Source organism: Myxocyprinus asiaticus, chromosome 26 (genome assembly GCF_019703515.2).
Source record: "Myxocyprinus asiaticus isolate MX2 ecotype Aquarium Trade chromosome 26, UBuf_Myxa_2, whole genome shotgun sequence".
Taxonomy (NCBI): Eukaryota; Metazoa; Chordata; class Actinopteri; order Cypriniformes; family Catostomidae; genus Myxocyprinus; species Myxocyprinus asiaticus.
Genome location: NC_059369.1, coordinates 19209291 through 19233612, shown reverse-complemented (window position 1 = coordinate 19233612; position 24322 = coordinate 19209291). Strand labels below are relative to the sequence as shown.

General features: G+C 36.5%; 1 pseudogene; it reads left to right on the top strand.

The window, feature by feature from the left end:
- The first annotated feature begins 5660 nt into the window (after positions 1-5660).
- The window catches only part of LOC127416718 (DNA-directed RNA polymerase III subunit RPC2-like), a 34927-nt pseudogene continuing 16265 nt past the window's right edge, over positions 5661-24322 (top strand).

The window sequence follows — 24322 nt, the reverse complement described above, 5'->3', positions numbered from 1 at the left end:
ACATGCAGTTTTTACAACCTCTTATTAATTAAGAGACTACATGAAGTATAGTTTTCAGAATTCATTTGGCATAAGATGTTGGGGGAAAAAAATCATAATTGCCAGCTACCTTTTTATACCGTTGTTTTATATAATACATAAATAGATTTGGAGAAGCCATGTTTGTCATTTTATAGTAAAAGGAATATTCCGGGTTCAGTATGAGTGCATCTCAATCAACAGCATTTGTGGCATAATGTTGATTACCACAAAAATGTTGAGTTGTCCCTCCTTTTTTTTTTTTTTTTTTTTAAGTAAGGCACTTACAGTGGAAGTGAATAGGCTCAATACATTAACATTAAAATTCTCACTGTTTCAAAAGTATAGCCACAAGGTATAAACAATATGCATACTAACATGATTTTTTAAGTGTGATAAAATTGCTTGATGACTTTTTCTGTGTAAAGCAATTTCCAACTTTACAACTTCATTGCCCTGACAACAAAACGCTGTAAACCCTGCCGATAAACAACGATTTAAACAATGTCAGCTCAAATAATACACGAATAATTAACAGAACAATTTATGAAAGTGCTTTTAGTTTCACATTTCTGCCTTTAAACCCTCCCATTGACTTCCATTGTAAGTGCCTCGCTGTAACCTCGGTTTTTTGTGATAATCAACAATATGCCACAAACGATGTCGATTGATCTGAACTTGTATTGAGCCCAGAATATCCCTTTTACCCAAAAATTCAAATTCTGTCCAGATCCATCTCAGGTATGTCTGTTTAGGACCGTTTCATCTGGAAAGTATCATATTTTAATTAACATCTGCTAAAAATGTTCAAAAGATCAGATTTACAAACATTCTGAATCATAAACGTCTCAAAGACATCTGCAGAATGTCTTTTTGACATCCAATGCAGATGAGCAAACATCCTAAAAAAAAAATAAAATAAAAATAAAAGTCTTTCAGATGTAAGCACGTAAAATAGACATCTGGGTGATGAAAGTGTACTATGAGGGTGTCATCATTACCAACCCTCATGTTGGTTTAAAGCTGTATGCCTTTCTGTCTTCTGTGGCAATGTTATGCAGAATGTTATCCTCAGTCACCATTCACTTTCATTGTGTGGAAATAAGGTGTGATGAAAACTGATGGTGACTGAGGCTAACATCCTGCATAATCTTTTTTATGTTCCACAGAAGTCATATAAGTTTCGAATGGCATAAGGGCGAGAAAAGGGCCGTTTACACACCAAACGCATTTTTTACGTTTGCGACAGACGTATTAACTGTTGCACTGTGTTTTTTAGACGCCGTGTTAGTCAAAAAAAGAATTTTAGCTGTTAAAAAGCATCTAGAGACATCTGCGTTATGTTGCATTTGTTGCGCTGCGTCCTCTTTTTTTAGCGCAAGAACGTGTTCGATCTGAACGGACACGTAGTGATGACAGAGCTTTAACGTTGGTGTAGGAACAATACGGCAGCACAAGTTTCTGCCCGGTCTGCTTTTCATGGTACATCTCTCTCTCTCTCTTTTTTTTTTTTTTTTTTTTTGTTTTGTTTTTTTGGAATGAATATACGATGCGATGCAACTGCGTTTACTTCTTAGAGGAAGTTTGGAGAATTCTTTAAACGAGCTATTCGAACATTATATAATGACTGTAACAGTTCAATTAAGTTGCCATATGGAACAACATCAAGGTTTAAAATCAGTAGAGACATACTACAGGGCTGCCCAATCTCACCCTTTCTTTTTTTTACTTGTAACACAAACTATGGCCATACATATTAAAAGAGATACATTTTGCGGTATTAAACTTTTGAAGAAAGAAATAAAATGCTCCCAATTAGCGGAGGATACTACCCTTTTTTTCCAATATGTAATAAAAAAAAAAAAAAAAAAAACTGTTGATTGTCTTCATACTTTCTCATTTGTATCTGGTTTATTTTTAAACTTTAAAAAATGTGTTTAGTTTCCTTTGAGAACTTGTAACCTTAATAACATACATGGTATACCAGTGAAGGAGGTGGTAGATTATTTAGGTATAAAGATCTGTAAAGATCAAAAGGAGAGAAATAATTTGAATTTTACACCAATTATTGGGGGGGGGGGGGATTAATTCATGGTTAATGAGAGATCTGTCATTGAAAGGTAGAATGTTATTATCTAAAACTGAAGGGTTATCGCGCTTAGTTTATACAGCTCTTGCATTAGACGTTCCACAATCACTCATAAAAGAAGTAGATACTGTTTTGTTTAATTTCATCTGGAAGAACAGACCACACTATTTAAAAAAGACGATTCTATGCAATCCAATTGAAGAAGGTGGTCTGAATGTACTTTATTTTAATACTGCTAATTGCGTATTTAAGAATAAATGGATAAATAATTATTTGTGCTTTAAAGACAAAATATGGAACATCATCCCTGACCTGATTTTTGGAAAGTTGGGAGGTTTTTTTTTTTTTTAGATGTAATTTTGATGTAAACAAGGTTCCGATGAAGCTATCTTGTTTTCATAGACAGGCTTTTTTGTTATGGTTGCTCATTTATAAACATAACTTCTCTTCACACAAATCTGTAATATGGAATAACAAGAATATTGTGTTTAAAAACAAATCTTTATTTTTTAGAAACTGGTATGATAACGGTATTGTAATGGTGAGACAGTTACTATATGACAGTTACTATAAGATTCCGGTAACTGCTAAAGAATTTGCAATAGTTTCTGATGCCATTCCTGGTGGCCTTATTCAACTCTTATCAGATGATGTATCCTCTGAGTGTATCTCCGTATATAATACTCAGATAAGTATTAATGGTGTGGAGAGTTTAGATAAAAAATGTAACAACTTTTTTTATTAAAAACAATATGCAGAAATACATCGTTACCTAAATGCAAACCATATTAGAATTCATTGTATAATCAGATTGAATGGAAAAAGGTCTGGAAGTTACCTAGTAAATACTGTCTCACCAATAAAGTTAAAGAAGTCACATATAAAGTTATTCATTTAATTTACCCTGTGAGACAAGTAGTCTCAAGATTTTTTAGAGACATGGAGACTACATCTGTCTTTTGTAACTTAGAGGAAGAATCCATAAAACACTTATTCTTTGAATGTGTGTTTACCCAATTTTTTTGGATTGATATTGAATATTTAATATTTAAACACATAAAATTAAAGATTCGGCTAACTGGTAAATATATATATTTATTATATAAGAATAAGAGTTTGGAACAAAATTTGGTGATAAATCTGTTAATTATATATGGAAAATACCATATACAAACAAAAATGGGCAAACAATAAACCTAACATCATACCATTTAAAACTGAACTGATGCATTATATTGAGACTCTAAAAGATACAAGAAATAAATAGGCAAAACGAATGTATAGAATATTTGAAACCTTTTCTCTTGTTAATTCGTTTTAAGTTATCCCCTGGTTTTATTTGGTTAATTATTATTATTTGTTATTGTTTTTTATTTCTTTCTGCTTTTACTCTTTGCTGCTACTAGGAGTGTAACAGTGAGTTAATTTAGTGTTCTTGTTCTGTAATAAAAAACAAAAACAAAAAACAAAAAAACAAAAACAAACAAACAAACAAAAAAAAAACTTCTTAGAGGAAGTACTTCCCACATTTCGTGCAAAGCATCACGGGGCGTAGGAATAAGGAAAGTAAGACAAGACACGGACAATTTTGCGACAGTTAGGTGTCAGTTTACGGCTTTCCTCATTCATTTGTTTGGAATCTTTTTTTTTTTTTTTTTTTTTACATCTCATACTTTAACATGTAGTGTTGACTTTCGTTTAAAGTGTTTTTGACCCGAACTGCGGCGTGTAGCAGAATGGTTTGCTAGGCTGTATGAGATTATTCACGCCATGGTTCATTGGCAGCACAGCAGATCTGAGAATGCTGCAAGAGTTTGGGGGAGATGACTCCCCAGTAGCTCGCTGACCTTGTTGACACCGTCGAGATGAGTGAATGGTGGCATGACTGACTGCTGTGCGTGATGTCACTGTCATCGTGCTCTGTCAAAGAGCCTCACTTACTCGAGATGTAAATGGCATTATCAATGTTCTTGCAATGCATTATTAGACAAATGGAGACGTTGCATGGTCACTTCTCTCTTGTCTGTATTGCAAAAAGTGGAAGTTACTTCCAGTCTTTTTGAAGGTAAAATGCAAATTGTCATAATGATAATCATCACGTCATCATGATAAACTAAATGAATGAATGAATGATCTGTCAACAGCTCTTGAGTAGTTGAAAGTATATGTCAAGCAGTGACTGCAGTATGACATGTATCTAAAACTACTTTAAACAGAATTTTCTAATAATAATAATTATACAGGCAGTGTATTTAAACTCATTAATTAGTTGAAAGAATATGTAGAATATTTTGACTTTTTTTTCCTCAACACAAGACTAATAGGTGAACTGCAAAATAGATATAGACTTTGACTCATACATATAGAATAGAAGAAAAAAAAGTAACCATCAAAGAATAAGTGAGCCACGCATGCTACATCCTTTTATATATTATTTCTCACATGCAAGGGGACACAAAAATAACTACCCATATGCTCTTCTGTCCTTACATGCATACCATTTAATCTTGTCGTCCATTAAAACTAATGTTGTTTTAGTGAATTTGCAGACTAAAATATCATATTCATAATATTGAATTAAATATTTATTAGGTTAAAGGCTTAGTAAAGCAGCACATTGATTCCTTCAATTACTTCATCAAACTAGAGGTTTGTAGAATTTGTATTTAAAGGGATAGTTCACCCAAAAATGAAAATTCTCTCATCATTTACTCACCCTCGTGCCATCCTAGATGTGTATGACTTACTTTCTTCTGCTGAACACAAACAAAGATTCTTAGAAGAATATTTCAGCTCTGAAGGTCCTCATAATGCAAGTGAATGGTGACCAAAGCTTTGAAGCTCAAAAGGCACATAAAAGCAGAATAAAAGTAATCCATAAGACTCCAGTGGTTAAATCCATATCTTCAGAAGTGATATTATAGGTGTGTGTGAGAAACAGATCAATATTTAATTTCCTTTTTTTAATATACTATAAATCTCCACTTTCACTTCCACATTCTTTTGTTTTTTGGCAGTTCACATTCTTCGTGCATATTTTCACCTACTGGGCAGGGAGGAGAATTAATAATAACAAAGGACTTAAATATTGATCTGTTTCTATCCCACACTTATCATATCACTCCTGAAGACATGGATTTAACCGCTGAAGTCATGTGGTTTACTTTTATGCTGCCTTTATGTGCTTTTTGGAGCTTCAAAGTTCTGAGTATGCTACCATTCACTTACATTGTATGGGCCTACAGAGCTGAAATATTCTTCTTAAAATCTTAATTTGTGTTTTGCAGAAGAAAGAAAGTCACGCATCTGAGATGGCGTAAGGGTGAGTAAATGATGAGAGGATTTTCATTTTGGGGGGAACTATCTCTTTAAAGATTGATAACACGTTATATTGAACAGCTTTTTGCACATTTTTGCATGAAATACACTTATTGTACGTTGTGGTTTCAGTCACAGCTGTTTGACGTTTTACATTTTTTGTACCACTACACAAAAGGACATGGACAAAATGCTTTTGTAGATTAACCCTAATGTCTGCTAATCCTTCCAGATAAAAAAAGATCATGAAGGCTAATGAAAAGATCACAAGTGATGCTGACCTGATGTGGTACCTGAAGTGAGGATGCTGATGTTTAAATAGACTATTTAATTATATAAAAGCCTAAGAAATGTATACTTTTTAAACATTTGGTCACCTGTTATGTATCATCCATCCCTAGATACCTCAGTATCTACATTGGCATGCCTGATTTAGAAGAAAGCTTTAATGTAACCAGACCAGTGTCACCACATGAGGTAAACTCTGTGGCCTAATGGCTGCTGTGATGATATTTCATTTAATGTTAACTTGTAAGTCCACTGAAAGAAGAAAAAATGGAAACTGGGTCCAGACAGTGCTCTTTGTTCATTGTCATGTTTTCTAACTCTAGTGTTGTCTGAGAGACATGACATATTCTGCTCCCATCACTGTGGACATTGAATACACCAGAGGCAGCCAGAGAATAATTCGAAATGCCCTCCCCATTGGAAGGTACTTCTGTTTGAGCTGAAATCCTTGCATAAGCCTCAAAATGTGCTTCCTTTTCCTCAGGAATTCAAATAAATACACCTATCTTTTCTTTTTCTTCTTTTTTTTTTTTTAGGATGCCAGTAATGCTGCAAAGCTCCAGTTGCGTCTTGACAGGAAAGACCCAGATGGCTAAATGAATGCCCCCTAGATCCAGGTAGATTATCACAGCATCTCAGACATGTCTCAGTGACATTTGATTGTTTATTTTGTGTGCCATTGTTTCAAGCAGATAATTTAACCTGTAGCTCAACTGAGTGGGATCAGGGCACAGCGTATGTTTTCCTCATATGTTAGTGGGCTTGTCTGTATGCAGGTGGGTATTTCATTGTGAAAGGGCAAGAAAAGGTCCAAGAACCAAATCATTGTTGAGCAAGATCACAAGGGTGTCGTGGGAGCCTCAGTCACCAGGTGCTGGAATTGGATTTTCTGTAGTAGTTATAGTTATAAACTAGACCACATTTCATCCAAGTAGCTCAAAGTGCCTTACAAACAAATGAAAATAATGGTATGAAAATTTTAAAAAAACATTCATTTCTCCTTTTAAAGTTCCAGCCATGTCCTCATCCATCTCTCTTTCTTTTATCTCTGGTTTGTAGCTCTCCTCATGAGAAGAAGAGCAGAACCAACATGATTGTAAAACAGGGCCGTTTTTACCTGAAGCACAATACCCTCTCTGAAGATGCACCCATTGCTATTATCTTTAAGGTGAGAAAGTGTATTAAGACTTTAAATGGTATTAAACCCTTAGTGTATTATTTGAGAAATGTTTGCATTTATGATTAGCTCATGGCACAGTTCTGTATTTAGCAAAGAGGACACAGTCTGTGCTTAACCAGTAGGTGGCGGACAGTGACAGTGAGAAAATTCCAAGGCACTTTAGCTTTAAACCAGCAATACTAATTTGCTAGACTTTATTAGAATTGAAACTAGTTGATTGTACTTATTTTTTAAGGAAATATTTAAGCAAGCAATAAGGAATGAAATGCCTCAATTATTTATTCATAATCTTATTGCTTTGATAAAATGATTACTACATAAACAAATATTAAAGACACAAAATTATGTTAAAATGTTATTTTCTTAAGCACATTTCCATAGAAGTCATACTCCCTGATGTGTGAACTAAGGTTAATAGTTAAAAGCCTCTATGGGTCAACATGTATTATATACTGTTGCTTGGTGGTGAACATGTTTTGTGTTTTAGGTGTAACTATATTGTGTTTTTTGCACAGCTGGAAAGCTGTATTGACCAATCAGCATCCAGAACTGTAACAATCCTTTTTGTCTTATCAAGTCTTTTTTTAGATATTCCGTAAAATTTGATCAACATAATGACTTATTAGTATGTAATTCTTTACTATGCAATTTAAGCATTGATAATGCATTTGTTATCTGAAATGGACCATTCTTAATTTTCCTGTAGAGTCTGGAGTATCAGCCGTTAGAAACAGATATTTAATTAGTGCTCAGAACAGAGAATCTGCTCATACTATGGCGGGTGTTACCCCTAATTCCCTCATCCGAGGCCCTCTCTTAACATATGGGTGTGATTGGTTTAGGAACAGGACACAGAGTAAATTGGCAGTTGAGCTTGTTTGCTTTGCACTTTTGCATCCAGAGCACATTCCTCCTGGATTTCCTTGCAACAAGTCAGCAGTGCCAAACGGTGGAGACCTTTAAACAGTGTTATCCACCCAGTCCTGTTCTCACAGTCTTCTATTAGCATAAATAAATGTCATAGAGTCCTGTGGCTCCATATTCACTTCTGCAACAGAGTCATACACACTGGAAATTTTTTTGGTGTTGAATACAAAGTTTACTACAGTTGAAGTCAGAAGTTTACATACACTTAAACTAATTTTTTAATCACTCCACAGATTTCATATTAGCAAACTATAGTTTTGGCAAGTCGTTTAGGACATCTACTTTGTGCATGACATGAGTAATTTTTCCAACAATTGTTTACAGACAGATTGTTTCACTTTTAATTGATTATATCACAATTCCAGTGGTCAGAAGTTTACATACACTAAGTTAACTGTGCCTTTAAGCAGCTTCGAAAATTCCAGAAAATTATGTCGAGCCATTAGGCAAGTAGCCAATTAGCTTCTGATAGAGGTGTACTGAATTGGAGGTGTACCTGTGGACGTATTTTAAGGTCTACCTCAAGTCAGTGCCTCTTTGCTTGACATCATGGGAAAATCAAAAGAAATCAGCCAAGACCTCAGGAAAAAAATTGTAGACCTCCACAAGTCTGGTTCATCCTTGGGAGCAATTTCCAAATGCAAGATGAACGTAGTTTGGTGCGATAAGTGCAAATCAATCCTAGAGCAACAGCAAAGTAGCTTGTGAAGATGCTGGAGGAAATGGGTAGACAGTTGATGTCAGAAGTTTACATACACCTTAGCCAAATACATCTAAACTCAGTTTTTCACAATTCCTGACATTTAATCGTAGAAAATATTCCCTGTCTTAGGTCAGTTAGGATCACTACTTTATTTTAAGAATGTGAAATGTCAGAATAATAGTAGAGAGAATTATTTATTTCAGCTTCTATTTCTTTCATCACATTCCCAGTGGGTCAGAAGTTTACATACAATTTGTTAGTATTTGGTAGCATTGCCTTTAAATCATTTAACTTGGGTCAAATGTTTTGGGTAGCTTTCCAGAAGCTTCTCACAATAAGTTGCTGGAATTTTGGCCCATTCCTCCAGACAGAACTGGTGTAACTGAGTCAGGATTGTGGCCTCCTTGCCCACACGTGCTTTTTCAGTTCAGCCCACAGATTTTCTATCAGATTGAGGTCAGGGCTTTGTGATGGTCACTCCAATACCTTGACTTTTTTGTCCTTAAGCCATTTTGCCACAACTTTGGAGGTATGCTTGCGGTCATTGTCCATTTGGAAGACCCATTTGCGACCGAGCTTTAACTTCCTGGCTGATGTCTTGAGATGTTGCTTCAATATATCCACATAATTTTCCTTCCTCATGATGCCATCTATTTTGTGAAGTGCACCAGTCCCTCCTGCAGCAAATCATTCCCACAACATGATGCTGCCACCCCCATGCTTCACGGTTGGGATGGTGTTCTTCGGCTTGCAAGCCTCACCCTTTTTCCTCCAAACATAACGATGGTCATTATGGCCAAAAAGTTCAGTTTTTTGTTTCATCGGACCAGAGGACATTTCTCTAAAAAGTAAGATCTTTGTCCCCATGTGCACTTTCAAACTGTAGTCTGGCTTTTTTTATGGTGGTTTTGGAGCAGTGGCTTCTTCCTTGCTGAGCAGCCTTTCAGGTTATGTTGATATAGGACTCGTTTTACTGTGGATATACAGTTGAAGTCAGAAGTTTACATACACTTAGGTTGAAGTCATTAAAACTCATTTTTTAACCACTGCACCGATTTAATATTAGCAAACTATAGTTTTGGCAAGTCGTTTAGGACATCTACTTTGTGCATGACATGAGTAATTTTTCCAACAATTGTTTACAGAGAGATTGTTTAACTTTTAATTGACTATATTATAAAGCGACACACAAGTTTTTAATATTGGGAGAAGATTCACCAACATGTACCTTCTGCCAGAATCCATTATCCCTGAAACATGTTTTATTAGACTGTACTGGTCTTAACCCCGTGAGAAACCTTTTTTATTCAGTCAGCACTCTGGCAGAAAGTCAAACCGAATGCAATTTTAGAATTTTTAGGAAAAATAGATTTTAAAAACCTTTTATAGAATTCCTTACACATTTCTCGCCATGGAAATAGCCATAGAAGCTGGTATGGCGTTAAAAACAAACAAACAAACAAACAATATCACAATTCCAGTGGGTCAGAAGTTTACATTCACTAAGTTAACTGTGCCTTTAAGCATCTTGGAAAATTCCAGAAAATTATGTCAAGCCTTTAGGCAATTAGCCAATTAGCTTCTGATAGGAGTCAATTGGAGGTGTAACCATGGATGTATTTTAAGGCCTACCTTCAAATTCAGTGCCTCTTTGCTTGACATCATGGGAAAATCAAAAGAAATCAGCAAAGACCTCAGAAACAAAAATTGTGGACCTCCACAAGTCTGGTTCATCCTTGGGAGCAATTTCCAAATGCCTGAAGGTACCACATTCATCTGTACAAACAATAGTACGCAAGTATAAACACCATGGGACCACGCAGTCATCATACCGCTCAGGAAAAAGATGCATTCTGTCTCCTAGAGATGAACGTAATTTGGTGCAAAAAGTGCAAATCAATCCCAGAACAACAGCAAAGGACCTTGTGAAGATGCTGGAGGAAACAGGTAGACAAGTGTCTATATGCACAGTAAAACAAGTCCTATATATATCCTTGCTCAGCAAGGAGAAGCCACTGCTCCAAAACCGCAATAAAAAAAGCCAGACTACAGTTTGCTAGTGCATATGGGGACAAAGATCTTACTTTTTGGAGAAATATCCCCTGGTCTGATGAAACAAAAATGTAACTGTTTGGTCATAATGACCATTGTTATGTTTGGAGGAAAAAGGGTGAGGCTTGCAAGCTGAAGAACACCATCCCAACCATGAACCATGGGGGTGGCAGCATCATGTTGTGGGGGAGCTTTGCTGCAGGAGGGACTGGTGCACTTCACAAAATAGATGGCATCATGAGGAAGGAAAATTATGTGAATATATTGAAGCAACATCTCAAGATATCAGCCAGGAAGTTAAAGCTCGGTCGCAAATGTATCTTCCAAATGGACAATGACCTCAAGCATACCTCCAAAGTTGTGGCAAAATGGCTTAAGGACAACAAAGTCAAGGTATTGGAGTGACCATCACAAAGCCCTGACCTCAATCCGATAGAAAATTTGTGGGCAGAACTGAAAAAGCATGTGCGAGCAAGGAGGTCTACAAACATGACTCCATTACACCAGTTCTGTCTGGAGGAATAGGCCAAAATTCCAGCAACTTATTGTGAGAAGCTTGTGGAAGGCTACCCAAAATGTTTGACCCAAATTAAACAATTTTAAGCCAATGCTACCAAATACTTACAAAATGTAAACTTCTGACCCACTGGGAATGTGATGAAAGAAATAAAAGCTGAAATAATTCTCTCTACTATTATTCTGATATTTCACATTCTTTAAATAAAGTAGTGATCCTAACTGACATGAGACAGGGAATGTTTTCTACGATTAGATGTCAGGAATTGTGAAAAACTGAGTTTAAATGTATTTGGATAAGGTGTATGTAAACTTCTGACTTCAACTGTGCATGTGAATGTCTCTTTGCTTTAAATTCATTAAGTGCGTTTTATATATCTCTTTTATACTATATTATATAAATTCCAGAGATAGTTCATCCAAAAATTTTAATTGTCATCATTACTTACCATCATGTTGCTTTAAACCCATATGACTTTCTTCTGCGGAAGGCAAAGGGAGAATTTTTGAGGAATGTTTACACTGCTCCTTTCCATACAGTGATAGTGGAATGGGACCAGTGCTGTCAAGCTCCAAAAAGAACAAAAAAGTATTATAAGTAAGTAGTCCTTACAATTCATGCATTATATTTCAATTATTCTGAAGCCACATGATAGTTTTTTTTTTTACAAGGAGCAGACTTAAATTTTAGTCATTATTCACACGAAAATATCCTGCCTTTGAAATCTTGCGTGGTAGCCGTGGTCACCATTCACTTTTATTGTATGCAATAGAGCAGCTTGAACATTCTAATTTAAAGGGATAGTTCACCCAAAAATTGTAATTCTCTAATTTCCAGATGTGTATGACTTTCTTGCTTCTGCTGAACACAAAGAATATTTCAGCTGTGTAGGTCCATACAATGCAAGTGAATGGTCGCCAGAACTTTGAAGCTCCATAAAGCACATAAAGACAGCATAAAAGTAATCTACACAACTCCAGTGGTTAAATCCATGTCTTCAGAAGTGATATGATAGGTGAGGGTGAGAAACAGATCAATATTTAAGTATTTTTTTACTTTAAATTCTCCTCCCTTCTTAGTGGGTGGTAATGTGCATGAAGAATGCAAGTCGCCAAAAACAACAGAAGAAAGTGAAAGTGAAGGTGGAGATTTATAGTAAAAAAGGACATAAGTATTGATCTGTTTCTCACCCACACCTATCATATCGCTTTATAAGACATGGATTAAACCACTGGAGTCATATGGATTACATTTATGCTGCCTTTATGTGCTTTTTGGACATTCAAAGTTCTGGCCACCATTCACTTGCATTGAATAGACCAACAGAGCTGAGATATTATTCTAAAAATCTTTGTGTTCAGCAGAAGAAAGTCATACACACCTGGGAGGGTGAATAAATGATGAGAGGAGAGAATTTAAATTTTTGGGTGAACTATCCTTTAAATAACTATTTTTCACTGAATGGGTTTATAAGACATGAGAGGGAGTAACTGATGACAGAATTGTACCTTAATCTCTACTAAACACTTTGACCTACAGGTAATGGGAGCGGAGAGTGATCAGGAGATCGTTCAGATGACTGGCACAGAGGAACATGTCTTGGATGCTTTTGCCCCCAGTTTGGAAGAGTGTCAGAAGGCCCAAGTATTCACCCAAACTCAGGTACCTCCAATAATATCTCTGCTATCATTTAAGTTGTGTATCTAATTGATTGTTCCACCCTGCCCATAAATACATTTTATGGCTTTTCAAGATCTAGTGAGCTGCCCACTTAAGCAGAATTTTATGTAAACAAAAGTTTGATGCTTCTAAGATACACTCTTTTAGACAAATTCTTTGGCAGCATCATATGTTACTTTTTCATTGACTGTAATTTCACAATGCAGTATGATGAGCTCAGTAGATAAAATCTCATAATGGCAGACAAAGGAAGATAAATATTGATTATAAATATACTTATTTCATTCAATTCTGAAAAGTATCTATTCACAATTCTAATTTTAAAACAAAGTTTAAATACATTTTTAAATAAATCTTTTTGAAAGACGAAATGGAGCCTTTCTTTTGTGCATTAAAAACAATAATGTTAACCTTTAAATGTCACTAGAAGCATTATCAAATTCATCTGGTTACATTTTTGTCAAAGATTGGATCACTGTTTAAAACCTTAAAAGCTTTTACAAACCAAGTGTCACACTTGAGTGAATCAGTTTTTGCGGAGTATTATCAAATCTTGAGACGCTGTTTGCTGAATCTTAGATGTATTATTCATCACAAGACCTAATAAAGGGTCAGCAAGGACCACATCTGCATCCTAGCAACCCGTATCTGGGCAGACTTGAATGCCTGTTTGCGTGCCAGTGACATTGTGTGGGCCTCATCAAAGGTCCACTAATGAGCCTATGTGTGAACACCAATTGACCAGACCAGACCTCAATTAGATAAGATGTGTTATTACAGATGGAGAATTGGTCAAGAGTTTGCATTTACAGAAACATGTTGAGTATATGTGCTGCTTTTACTTGAAGTTTTGCACTGATCTCTGTGGTGGAGTTCAGCCCAGCACATATCACAACAAAGCAAGATGTTTGAATTTCTTACCAAATTACTTGGAAACATCTAGTAGTTTAAGCTTAACTTAAAAAAACTGTAGTTGTCATTTCACATCATTCCGTGACTCAAAGTGGGTGGTCTCAAGGAAAAGCCTAGTGGCTGTGACCTTTGACCTCTTTAGCAGAACAAGTAGCTGACTCGGGTGTATATGTGTGTGTGTGTATATACGTGTGTCTGAGGAGAATGGAGGGGTCCAATTCTCTGATGCCTCTTTAGAGAGCCATTGAACCCTGCATTGGTTCGGTCACTTCAGATTAAAGAATTCGATTTGAAAGGTTTAATCTTATTAATGGAGGCCACAAAAAACATACTTTTCCTTCTTATATCTTGTAATTTGCCAGAGGAAACCTGTGGTGCAAAATATAAATACATTTAAATAATAAAGGAACACCATTGAGAAGTTTTTAAAGGTGGTATCTGATGAGTGTATGTATGCACTGTAGGCACTGAAATACATTGGAAATAAAGTAAGGCATGTGGGGTGGCCCTAAGAAAACCATGATGGAGGAGGCCAGAGAACTGTTAGCCTCCACCATACTCACCCACATACCTGTACGTCAATCTAAATTGAACTAAAACTCAATGAACTGTCTGGTCTCCTCGCACCCTTAATGGCATCTGATATCTTCCATTCCCTTAATTCTTTTCTTCATGCTGTGATATGCCTCAGAAAGGCATTTGAAATCAGAGTATAAACCGTTTGTTAGCAGTTTGTTGGACTTGTCTTAATAGAGAGGAATGTTATGTTGTTGTGTCTTCCAGGTGAAAGAATTTAACTTTTGAGCTAAGTGTATCTACCTGGCGGTGATGGTACATAGATTCTTGTACCATTCTTGCTCAAGAAGACAACAAGGTGGACGATCGAGATTACTTTGGAAACAATGTCTGGAGCTGGCTAGCCATGTATCTGGTTCTGACTGGCTTTGAAATGAACCTTTCCTGTTTGATAGCGTCTGTATATAATCATTCTGAATAGTCATAAGCATGTATAAATTAGTAACTTTCTTACATAAGTGTTCAGCAACACTATGGTATAATGTCAGCGTGAGAGAGTTTTTCTGGTGTCATTTCTTTTATCTTTTTATGATATGGCAAGGTTAGTTCAGGTTTTAACATTTTAAATGGAATAATCCCAAGAAAATTCCATTATTTTCATGATTTAAAAATTGATAATTGCAAAAAAAAAATAAATAAATAGATTTTAGGTACGTTTTTTTTTTTTTACATAATGGTTAATATGTATATTCTCATGCATATTAATGTTGTAAAGAAGTTACTTTATTAGTTGATGGCCAGTCAGTGACTTAACAGAGTGTTTTGTATGTGTCTGGTGCAATTAGCACATATTGAGATATACCAGACATATTGAGTTGTGCTGCTCATGTGGTAGATGCAGGTTTGATTCTGGCCTGCATCATTTCCCAATCCCATTCTTTCTCTGAAGGGTTGGGCGATATGACCAATATAAGTAATTTTATATCACGATAATGATATATATCACGATATAGCAATTTTTTGGGGGAAATCAATAGAAATAACCATATTGTAATGTCTATTTTTGGGTAATTCTGTCAGTGAATTCAAAACTTTCAAATATGTCCTCTTGTATAATTTTCTCTTTTATTTGGAGCTTGACTTAAGTCAAAGTAAAAGAGAAAAAACAACAACTTGGTTTTAAATAATTCTTACCATAATGCTAAATTTCAGTCTGATATGTTGTTGACCAATATTATTATACATTTTAATCAAGAAATTCAACATTCGATATTATAAGTAAAATAATAATAATAATAACGTAGTGAAATAAATACTTCTTGCAGAAAATTAATATCAAATAAATATAAACAATTCTTGCAAAAATAAATTGTAGCTGAATTCACACAGATCGCATCTTTTGGCTTTCATAATATTCTTTTGCGTGCTTCATTTTGAGGTAAAACAAATTGCTTCTGATTGATTTATGAGAGATTATCGTAGTGTGACAGTGTGCACATTATATTTTTCTGCTCTGTGTTGGGTTTTGTGATGTTTTGCATGCTGGACTCATGCGTACTTGTGTGCTCCTGAGATAACTCTCACATGACACACAGATGCGCACGTCAGATGAGAAGCATACTAAGCGCTAATGAAATGCCGAACACGAGATGAATGTAATTGAATTTGCTTGAGCTGCCACCGAATATTTTTTAAACGCTGTCCATGTTTCTTAAATTCTCTCATTTTCACATGAAGCCCTGCCCACTGATAGATAAGCCACGCTGCACATATGGATATGTACATATCGCGATATAAACAATATCGCTTGCCATACACTAAGGCTGTCAAGTGAAAATTCAAAATTCAGATATTTGTTAAATTTAATATAAACGCGCACATTCAAATGCTAAAATGAACATTTGAATTTTGGATGCGTTCCAAGGACTGGTAGTTTTTTTATTTTCATTCGTTACGCCCTCTTGTCGACGTAGGAGACAACGTTGATTAAAAACATCTGATCAGTTTTGTAGATATTTCCCTTACCTAAAATAATGTCTTTACAGTTCGAATATAATTGGAATATTTCAGTGAAAATTTTGAATTTAGTTTCTCAGCCCTGCTGACAGCCCTACCATCCACAGTAAGATTTTGCACAGCAAATATAAATGAATGTTGAAATCATTAAATATTCACTTTAGAGGAAAGAACAATGTGCACCGTCGCTCTCCAATCCATCCATCAGGCTCCTCAATCCATCTCTGTCTTTTCCATTCACAGCCCCTTAATTATATTAAGAATGACTGACAGCCCATTCAGTCTCTGAGCGATAATTATGATAATAGTGTTTATTTATCTGTGTTTATCCTGTGTGGCACAGCCAGCTTTCTGAAGCTGAAATTAAGATTTTAGCGCATTATACTGTATGTGTTCAGTATCTCTTTTGAGATTGTCGACACTGTACGCTCTATTTTAATTTGTTCTGCATTTGGTCACAGTCTCGCTTGATTTTTTACACTACCATCACAGGCTCTTTTCTAACTTAACTGATCTTTTTTTGTTCATCTCTGTTCTCATTAGACACACTGTCGGACTCTTATGAAACTGATCATAAGCCAACACCAGCAGATACAGTCTTGGCGAGCACCCAGTCCTTCACCTTCTCTTTTGTTTCTACCCTGCTTGTCATTATAATACCTTCATTATTTTCCCAATGCTTTGTTTCGTCCACCCCCCCCCCCCCACCCATCAGTACCTTTGCCTTCCCCTTCATTCCCAGCCGACCCGCTTTTGTTGCGGGCGACATATGCGGCTGCGACACCCGAATTCAGCCCAGCCAAACTCTGGGATTTCTCCTCTTTATTATAATTTAGCCTGGCTATGACAAAAGAATAGGCGCCTTGACTAGAGCGATTGAGCTAATCCACCAGCCCGACTGTGATAATGTAATTACCGCTGTCTTAAGTCCTTTAATTTCCCCCCACCAACCTTGAGGTGGGGTGTGTTTGTGCGTTAATGTGTGTGTGTGAGTGATTTGGAGTTAGTGAGTGACAGAAACCCTTTCAGAAGGGCTTTACACGCACATACGCACTTCCCAACACCTCCAATCTCTTTTCTCCTCAATTATGATTCCCTGACATTCAACTAATTGGCCTGGCTGTGCTGTGGAAGCTTAATTTCTTTATTAATTTCAGTGAGGATGTTTGTTTTCATGTATGCAAATGAGGAGGAGAAGGAGAATGGCTTCTATTCAAGGAACTTGGAGAATAAAAGGCCGGGTCAGAATGATCAGAGCGTGCAAACACCTGTTTATTAAATCTGGGATAAAAAGGCAGAGAAAGGGAGTTTTGGAGCCAGATAAAGTTAATAAAATGTATCTGGAAAAGGCGGCTCTTGGGATTAAAAAAAGTGGAGATGAAGTCATCCGTTGACTGTTCTTGTGTCTCATTTCTGTCGATTTGTTAATTATGAGGTTTGCCAAGTCGTGGAATGCAAATCGAAGATAGTCATGTTCATATTTTGGATTTGGATTTTCTTTTGTTGTCAGACGCTACGAGTTTCGCAGCCTTGTTCTTGTCTGCGGTTGTGAGGAAGTATATAACAGAATCAAATAGTAACAACTCATGTTTGTGATGTCTCAGTTTCTCTCAAGCTCCTGTCCCTGCTGTTTGAGGATCTGTTCAAGAAGTTTAACTCTGAGATGATGATCGCAGACCAGATCATCCCCAAACAGAGAGCAGCTCAGTTTGATATTGTGAAGCACATGAGACAGGACCAGATCACTAACGGCATGGTTAACGCCATCTCCACTGTGAGTCACACCACCTTTATTATAGACCAAAGCTAAACCAGTACATTGAAATCTCACAGTACAGATCAGAGAATGCCTGCTCCATATTACAAAATGCAATTGCTTTTGCACAAACAAGTCCCTCAGAAAAGCATCTTAATACCTCTTTGCATCCTTATATAACATTTTTAAATTATGCATTTGGCAGAAGTGACTTGCAGTACATTCAAGGTATACATTTTATCAGTGTATTCTCTGGTAATCAAACCTGTGACAGTGACGCATCTGGCACCATGCTCTACCCATTGAGCTACAGAAACTATAACAAAACGGATCTCAAAATGAATTCCTTTATGCATACAAGATAGTTTTGCATCATGATGTAACATGATTGACAGCCACCTGTGAATGTCTTGCATTCTAGTTTGAATTCCACATCAAGTCAAATTAAGTTGTTTAATAATGGCACAAACTGTCTCCACTGATGTACTGTGATTAATAATGAACTCTGAATTTATTGAATTTTAATTAATCAATTCTAAAACACTGTGTTGAGTAAAATAATGGCATGTCTTCTGCTGCTCTAATGTGTTTTCCAGGGAAACTGGTCCCCGAAGAGATTTAAGATGGACAGGCAGGGTGTGACTCAGGTCCTCTCCCATCTCTCCTACGTATCAGCACTGGGCATGATGACAAGGATCTCCCCTCAATTTGAGAAAACAAGGAAAGTGAGTGGTCCACGCTCCCTCCAACCATCCCAGTGGGGCATGCTGTGCCCCTCAGATACACCTGAAGGAGAGGTCAGTGTTACATACTTGAAAAGCATCACATAGAAAATCTCTGTAAAGCAAGCACCTATACTTACAATGTGATTTGAAGACACCAAGTCAGCTGGGTCTATGACATCAAACAGTTTAAACAGGTTTCTGCTGACACTCTATTATGGACCATTTTTATTTATATGGAACCTGGAAGAACACTATAGCAAGGCAAACAGGGCCACTGGCATGTAGAGGTGAATCTGAGATCATAGCAAATGAAATAATCCCTTTTATTCCAACAGCATAATGAAAAAATCCACTTGGCTTCTATGATATTCCAAAGAAGAGGAAACAGTAGAGAGAGATACATTTTTGGCAGTCATAAAAAGATAAAGACACCTAATTTACTGTCATATAGCAGAAAATACAGTGAATACATGAAAGTATATAAAAGGGATAGTTCACCCAAAAATGAAAATTCTCTCATCATTTATTAACTATCATGCCATCCCATATGTGTATGACTTTCTTTCTTCTGCAGAACACAAATGTAGGTTTTTAGAAGAATATCTCAGCTCTGTAGGTCCATACAATGCAAGTGAATGGTGTCCAGAACCTTGAAGCTCCAAAAAGCACATTAAGAGAGCATAAAAGCAACAAATGTTCACTGCATCTGATTCTGCTCATTATTGAGCAGAGTAAAAACAGAAATATGAGCTGGAGATTAAAGTTAATGAGATGAAAACACAGGTTTCACAAATAGCTGACGAACAGAAAAAAAACTGCCTTTTGAGAAGAAATTGAAAGAGGACATGGAGAAGTTAACAAATTGGGTTAGACAACAAAAGGTGAAAAAATTTAAGAGAGATGAGAAAGATTACAGAGAAGGCCATGTTTATCAATGGACCAAGAACACACATCAATACATCCAACATCAGAGTCCTTTAATTTGACCACTAGTAGTGATGATGAACATACCTCTTAACTCTGTTGCTACATCACTGTCCACCTTGATGTCTGATTTTTTGGACCAACATACAGCATCCACAAAGTTCAAAATAAAAGGAAGACAAGGAGGGGCAGAAGACAGAAGACGACCCAGACAGGAATTTCCACAGCGTCGCTGGGCCTTATGATCAACGAGACAAGTGACACAGTCATAAATATATCTAGCACACCTCTTTCATCTGATTCGATTAGTGTGCTATCGAAAGAATGATCTTTTGCCCCACATTATGCAAATGATTTTAAACCAAAAGTCTTTCAATTTTATAGGAGCCTCCATCTAAAGCTTTGGTTCCATCATTTGATGATGACCTCTGGAAGTAGGATGGTTCCATCATTTGATGATGACCTCTGGAAGTAGGATGAACTCAACTGTTTTTCCCCCCCTCTTTTTCCCCCAATTTGAAATGCCCAATTCCCAGTGCGCTTTTTTTTAAGTCCTCGTGGTGGCGTAGTGATTCGCCTCAATCCGGGTGGCAGAGGATGAATCCCAGTTGCCTCCACCTCTGAGACCATCAACCCACGCATCTTATCACGTGGCTTGTTGAGTGCATTGACATAGCACGTGTGGAGGCTTCACACCATCCACCGCTGCATCCACGCTGAACTCACCACGCACCCCACCGAGAACGAACCACATTATAGCGACCACGAGGAGGTTACCCCATGTGACTCTACCCACCCTAGCAACTGGGCCAATTTGGTTGCTTAGGAGACCTGGCTGGAGTCACTCAGCACAACCTGGGATTCGAACTAGCGAATTAGCGAACCCCAGGGGTGGTAGCCAGCACCATTTACCACTGAGCTACCCAGGCCCTGTTTTCTACAGCTAATAAAAAAGTAAACAATCTATCTGGATCACAAAAACAAGCTTTGGATTTACTGGCTAAAAATGACTCTATCAATATAAAACCAGCGGACAAAGGTGGTGCTGTTGTAGTAATGGACAAAGAAAAATATATTGAGGAAGCCTTTCGACAACTCAATAATGAACATTACTTCTAGAAACTACCTTCAAATCCACTGAACCATCTGGAAGAGTCGTTGAAAGAGATTTTACTGAATGCCATCAAATCTGGATGGATTACTAAACAAGAGCATGATTTTCTGTTGTGCTCTCATCCTAGACTGCCCACATTTTATATGCTTCCCAAAATACCATTATTTCATCAAACGGGTCACTTACTGAGCCAGCTTCACAATTTGTGGATTTCTTTATAAAACCTCTGGCCCAACGACTACCGTCTTACATTCGAGACAGTAATCATGTTTTAAATGTACTACAAGAAATAAGGGTGCCAGACAACTGTTATTTGGTAACTTTTGATGTGGAGTCTTTGTACACAAACATCAATCACCAACATGGACTGGAGGCTCTTGGACATTTCTTGAACAGTAGACCTTTAGATGTTCATCCTCCTTCTGAATGGACATTAAAAAATAATGTGTTTCCCTTTCAAGATCAACTCTACATTCAAGTACATGGGACAGTAATGGGAGCATGTTATGCCCGAATGATGCTAATTTATTTCTTGGGTTATGGGAGAAGGACTGTGTGCATCAATCTGAACACATTGGCAGTATTTTGTGGTGGGGGCAATATATAGATGACACCTTATGTTTGTGGACGGGCACTAAGGATGAATTGTTTCATTTTTTTGATCATATTAACAAAAATGACAGAAATGTCAAATTAAGTATAGATCATTCATAAAGTCAAATCATTTTTTTAGACCTTCTGATTTCAAAAGGGGAGGGAGGCTGTTTGCACATTACGGTATATAGGAAGCCAACAGATAGAAACACTTTATTAAGAGCTGACCGTTTCCATCTGAGATGGCTGAAAGATAATATCCCTTTTGGACAATTTCAACGTCTTAGACGTATTTGTGACATGGATAATGAGTTTCAAACACAGGCAAATTCATTAGTAGAGCATGTGATAGAGTCCTTCTAACCTCTAGAAATGAATTTTTAAAAACTGCACAGAGAAAAGAAAAAAGAAGAGAAAATCAAGTCTATTTTGTTACCAAATATGGTCATTTGTCCAATCATATAAAACAAGTTGCCATGTCCAATTGGAGTTTGATTCAGAGTGATCCCACTCTTAGGGAAGTTTTTCCTGGCCCTCCCAAAATCAGTTTCAGAAGAGCACCGTCCCTAAAAGACAAATTAGTAAAAAGTCACTTATCTAGCAAATAGAAAACTACCTGACTTCATCAGTCTTTAAAGGGCTTATATAAATATGGCTTGTGTAATCATTGCTGTAATATAAAGGAGGGTAAACAGTACATTGACTTTAAGACTAAAAAAGCCTATGAGGTTAAGTCCTTCATTAACTACAACACACAGTATGTAGTGTATCGTCTATCATGCAGTTGCGGTTGCATCTACGTCGTTTGCGTCATTTAAAGGATAGGGTCTCTGAACATAAGTATGCCATTAGAAAACATAATATAGACTATCCTATGGCAAGGCATTTTCAGGCAGCCCACAATTGCAGCCCTGATAGTCTTGAAGTGGAAGCTTTAGAAACAGTTGAAAAAAAACATACGAAGCTGGGATCGTTTCAAAATATTATTACAAAGAGAAACATTTTAGATTTATCAGATGAAGGTAATGGATTTTCTGGGTTTAAATGAAGAAATTGACTTCAGTCCTTTTCTTTAAATAGTTGATGTATTTTTCCTATTATGGTTATAATTTATATTATATATTATATATTATATTATAATATATTATATATATTTTTTTCTCACTCTCTTTATTGTGACATCATTTACTATGATATAAGTACCTAGATATACTCCACCTAGTGGATTTCTAACACTAAATTATGTGTGTTAGTGATTTCTTCTGAGCAGGTGTGCCTAATTTAGCAATAATGAAGTGAGAGTCTTTTCTTAAATCACTTTTGTGTGTTGTAGGCTGCACCTTGAAGAAGGCATTTTTGCGATACGCGTAGGTTTTCAGCCCTCTTTTTTTTGTTATTGTTATAGCCATTGAAAATAAAGGGTTTTTAACTATATTTTTGATCTGGAAGTGTGCCTTGATTTTTCTTTTTGCAGCATAAAAGCAATCCATAAGACTCCAGAGGTTTAATCCATGTCTAATGAAGAGATATGAAAGGTGTGGGTGAGAAACAGATCAATATTTAATTAATTTCTTTTTTTACTATAAATCTCTACTTTCACTTTCACTTCCACATTCTTTTGTTTTTTGGCAATTTGCATTCTTCATGAATATCACCACCTACTGGTCAGGGCTGGTCAAGGTAGAGATTTATAGTAAAAAAGGACTTAAATATTGGTCTGTTTCTCACCCACACCTACCATAACACTTCAGAAGAGTCTTATGGATTATTGTTATGCTGCTTTTATGTGCTTTTTAGAGCTTAAAAGTTCTGGACACCATTCACTTGCATTGTATGGACATACAGAGCTGAAATATTCTTCTAAAAATCTACATTTGTGTTCTGCAGAAGAAAGAAAGTCATACACATCTGGGATGGCATGAGGGTGAGTAAATAAGATAATTTTTATTTTTGGGTGAACTATCCCTTTAAGAAATAAAAGGTTGCTAGATTTACCCTGCTAAATTAAGGCACCATCATTAAGCCATTACCAAGATGTCATCAAAAGGGTTATCATCTGTGAAAAGGGTTAAAGACCATCAAAGCTAAACAGGTCTGCCTTATTTAGGAGTTCCTGTAGAAAATTTAACATTTTATGGTTTTTATCTATTTGATTGAACTTTACAAGTCCTTTAGATTCTCACTAGTGTTTAATTGTCTTCTAGGCTTGTGGTCTGGTGAAGAATCTGTCTCTGATGACCCACATCACCACTGACATGGAGGACGGCCCCATCATCAAACTGGCTTTCAACCTGGCAGTGGAGAACGTCAACCTTCTATGTGGAGAGGAGCTGTCCTACCCCAATGTCTTCCTTGTCTTCCTCAATGGTATCTGCTCACACAGGTAGACTGTAATTCCCAAGAACACAGAAAGCAGCGTGCTATTTTTTCTTTTATTATTCAAGCTCACAAACAGGCTATAGGCATTTGAATGAAATTTGAATTAACTTTTTGCTGTTGCACAACTACAAAAGGGTGTGCCATTGATTACCTTTTAATGTCATGTCACAGAAAAGTCACCCTGCTAATTAATTCATGTATATGTTTTTCAGTGCGCTGATAAGTTACAAATTACACAGACTGCCACTGCGGCTAATTAATTAACAAACACAGCAGGTGTCAAAGCATAAATAAATACAATACTGCCCAAGTTAATCCACAAACACATACTTGCCCACAAAGCGACTCATACAACATTGTGGCTGTTTATGCATCTGTGTGGCACCATAGGGGGTCTCTCATAATGCTCAAACAAGCTCAAACTTTTTCTTTGAAAGTGCATTAATATGGCTGTTACATATTACCACGTTATTCTTAGTTTATGATTAGTAGTAGACCAATGTATCAGCCAAACCAATTAATTAGCTGATATTTGGATACTATTCCACCTAGTGTCAAAATTTACATTCATTCTTGTCAAAGGATAATATACATTTTCTGTTTTCAAATATTTA